The sequence below is a fragment of the Genypterus blacodes genome, unplaced genomic scaffold (genome assembly GCF_046128005.1).
Source record: "Genypterus blacodes isolate CSIRO-AG114 ecotype Tasmania unplaced genomic scaffold, CSIRO-AGI_Gbla_v1 ptg000441l_1, whole genome shotgun sequence".
Classification (NCBI taxonomy): domain Eukaryota; kingdom Metazoa; phylum Chordata; class Actinopteri; order Ophidiiformes; family Ophidiidae; genus Genypterus; species Genypterus blacodes.
Window position 1 is genome coordinate 62,501 of NW_027467211.1, and position 4,004 is coordinate 66,504.

Consider the following 4,004-nt stretch of genomic DNA (forward strand, 5'->3'; position numbering starts at 1 on the left):
CATAAAACAGTCAGACAGCTTGGTCCTGATCAGGCTCAGCTGCAGGTGGAGTTCACGTCTTCATGCAGAACTGAGCACAGCACAGATTCATGAGGCTGAGGATGAGTGGGAAATATTCAGTCAGGGTGTAAAAAAGAACTGGGAGAGAAGTGACACATCTGCAAAACATCTTCATCATCATCATCTTCATTATCATCATCCTCATCTTCATCACTCGTCTCTCTGTTTGGTTCCATCCACTGAAACTCAAATTAAAACGTGATCTCTGGATAACGACGTCTGATGAACCATGAAGGACTTTCTCTGGGTGAGGACAGTAACTATCCTCCCTCCCTTTCCCTTCTGTCTGCCCGATGGCACAGCGCCGCTCAGTGGCCGGTCTGGGTTATGGTCTTTATCTTAGTAAACCTGGAAGTCCCCTTAATCCTTCCGTGTTTCTGTTTGTTCTAACTTTAGTGATCCTTCAGGTTCTTGGAGGAAAGATCTGAGCCCTGGTCCAGGATCTCCTCCAGCTTCACTGGACCAGACCTCCGCCTCATTCCTTGAAGCTGTGATTTGTGGAGCGTCAGCAGCTCAGGGAGTTTGACGTCTCCAGGCAGCAGCAGCAGCAGCTCCTCCTCCTCCTCCTCCTCCTCCTCCTCCTCCTGCAGGTCAGGAGATCCGTGGCCTTCTCCACATTTTACCGCCCCAGTGCAACATTCCAAATCAGCTCGCAGCTTAATTTTAGCTTCACAAGTCAGCTTCTTCCAGCCGGGGAGAGAGACTCCGGCTTGTGTCGCTCCTTCATCCCGAGGCCGAGCGGCAAAGAAACGCACGCCTGCATGAGTGACGTGCATGTCAAGCTCACGGCTGCACGGCGGTGCTTCAGCTCAGTCACTGTTACAGGTTAGAGGCTGAATCAGAGGATAAATATAAATATGCTGCAGGATTAAAGAGACACTTAGACTGTGGGAGGAAAAGTGTTTGGGCTTGCTGAGGATGTGGAAGAAAGAAGAAAGAAAGAAAGAAAGAAAGAAAGAAAGAAAGAAAGAAAGAAAGAAAGAAAGAAAGAAAGAACCTGGTTGTTTCTACAGTACGTAGGTTGTGTTGTCTTGTTACCAACCTGAACTTGAGTAAAAGTACTCAGTCGCTTTGCTCCTGTGCCACACACACACACACACACACACACACACACACACTTTAAGCTCAACGAATCGACTCTCCTGAATGTCCCTTTAACCTTTGACCTTTAAGCAACATGAAGCATAGGGACGACCTCACTGCCGTCAGCTCACATGCACAGCTTTGCCCTCCTTGGGATTCAAACTACAAACTCTTCCCGTCCTTCCTGGTCGTCTCACTGGAGTCCTCCTGACTTAGAGGAAGAATCCGGCGGCTTAACCTCGCTCTTCTGCTCGCTTACAGGAAACACAGACCACCGACCGCGACCACAACACAGGTCAGAGAGAGGGGTCGGCACGATTCCCCCCCAAAACAGAAAGACAGAGATAGAGAGAGAGATAGAGAGAGAGAAGTAGAGGGAGAGAGAGAGAGAGAGGAGGAAGCAGCCTGACTCTTACCTTCACAGAGGCTCAGTGCTGGAGACCCTCAGCCTGCAGAATCCAACACGCAAACGTCCTTCTCTTTTTTCTCTCCCCCTCCTCTCAAAGGTTCTCACCCCCCTCTCTCCCTCCCTCTCTCTCCCCCTCCCCTCTCCCTCTCTCTGCTGTGCCAGGTTTCAAGGCTGTTGTGCTGAGGCAGACATATCAGATCAGCAGCACTCTGAGAAGTCAGCAAGTTATTATTTTGGCCGTGCCGGAGTGAGTGAGTGAGGAAGAGAGAGAGAGAGAGAGAGAGAGAGAGAGAGAGAGAGAGAGAGAGAGAGAGAGAGAGAGAGAGAGAGAGAGAGAGAGAGTTGATCTCAATTAAAGATCAGAGTTGGATGCTGCTGACATCTAGTGGTCTAAACCAGTTGTGCAGCTTTGTGTGTTTGGTTCCATCTCCTCCCTAAACTTCATCTTTGTTTGTTTGTTTGTTTGTGTCTATGTTTGATTGACATATGTGACTGTGTCCACGTGACTGATGGGGAATAATGAGGATAAACAGCCGGGAATCTCTGGGAATGATCGGGTTCAGTCTGACTCCCATTCTGGAGGTCACAGCTTGAGTCAAACCCGAGTCTTGATTCAGAGGATGAGGATGATGAAGATCAGAGAGTGAAACATCAGCAGGTTCAGGTTTGTTTACCTGTAAGTGTGTGCTGAGACGCGTGGGCATCAGGAGGAGCAACAGACACACGCCACAGACCCACGAGACTTCATCTTCATCTTCATCTTCATCGGAGTGGAGCCTCCATGGTAACAGCGTGAGGCGTTTGAGGTCCAGGTTCTCCTCTTCAGCACAGCAGCTTTTCGTGTCGCGGCTCCGTTTCTCTTCCACTCTTTTCGACGCGTGGCGGACTTGATGACGTCACGAACCCAGAAAGCGTTTATGTAAACACGAAGAAGATCCAACGTTCAGAAAAAAGACGCGACAAAGTTTCATTCCTTCGTGTTTCTTTAATGTAATATAAGATAATTACACAGAATACCTGCAAAAAAAAATATTATTTAGGGTTTTATTTTTTATTTTAAACCGACATCCGTTTGATTGACATTAACACACACACACACACGCGCACACAGACTTTTGTTTAAAGACGATTGTTTAAAAGGAATTGTGATTTACAAAAATTGAAATACTAAAACATGTCGTCTTCTGTAAGACTTTATAGACTTAATCCTATAAAGCAAATAGAGGAAACAAAGTTAGATTTTTCATTTTCATATTTCTGTGTCTAATATTCTATTATCCAATTCTAATGACAATCAAGGTCTATTATGAAACTTACTGTAATTCTGTCGTTTTGCAAAAGACAAACAGGAAGTGTGAGTGTTTGAAGGCTGCAGTACCCCGTGTCTCCACCAGGCAGCAGCAGATAAACACGAGACTCAGACTGTACATGTTTTTGTTCGTGCAGTTCTTATGAAATTGTTGCCCTCAAAGACGCAACTGTGTCCTGCAGCTGAGAGGAGAGAGCCCAGCCAGGAAAACAAGAGGCTGAATGAGCTTCAGTGTGCTCGACGTGACGGGAGGCTGTGAGGGGATAGATTCAGTTAAAGTGTAACAGAAGATGTATTTATGTCCTCAGGATCAGCTTCAGAGTTCATGTCTGTTTGTTTTCCTGAGTGAAAGATCAAAGCTCAGTGTAATAAGATGGACAAACAGAGAAATGCTCCATCAGGACTTTAGGCTTTATGGAAGGAAAGCTCTGTTTTCTTTTTCTGTCTGGTTTTATTTTGAAGGCCTCACCGCATGCCTTTACTTTGAAATGTTTACTTTTCTTCTCTTTCATTTCTGACTCTGCCGTCTCTTTCAAACATGTAAACAACACACAGCTTCAGAGGCACCGCAGGAGGAAACATGCTGGTGTTTACTGAGGGAGCCTGAAGGAGGCACAGCCTGAAGGAGGCACAGCCTGAAGGAGGCACAGCCTGAAGGAGGCACAGCCTGAAGGAGTCACAGCCTGAAGGAGGCACAGCCTGAAGGAGGCACAGCCTGAAGGAGGCACAGCCTTCAAATAACAGTCAAACTACAGAATGAGGCTTAGACTGAAGACTGAAACGTGAATCATAAACAATCAAAGGCATCGATCAGTTTCTTCCTCTGCAGACTAGTTAGTTCAGCTGAAGCATGTTGGTATTTCACACACACACACACTGAGACTCTCCACCTGTTACCTGACTGCATTCTGCTCATTCTCTCCTAAGTAACCATCGCCTCGGTAACAACAAAACAGCCAGAGTTCATTCCTTCACTCCCTCCCTCTCTCGCTGGCTTTCACTTTAACCGCACTGATTAACAGCTGATAGGTGTGTGAACTGAAGAACATCCGGGTTCTCACACTGCATGTATGTTTGTGTGTGTGTGTGTGTGTGCGTGTGCGTGTGTGTATGTGTGTCGTAAAAGTGCTTCATGTTTACTAT

The 4,004-nt window shown here is 46.6% G+C and overlaps 1 protein-coding gene across 1 annotated transcript in view; it reads right to left on the minus strand.

Annotated features, from left to right (window-relative positions):
* tmod4 (tropomodulin 4 (muscle)) overlaps window positions 1-1,796 on the minus strand; it is a 9,105-nt gene extending 7,309 nt beyond the window's left edge. Inside the window, exon 1 of the mRNA XM_076139685.1 lies at window positions 1,560-1,796. The gene's annotated coding sequence lies outside the window, so the exon portion shown is untranslated. The remainder of the gene's footprint in view (window positions 1-1,559) is intronic.
* Between the last annotated feature and the right edge of the window lie 2,208 nt (window positions 1,797-4,004).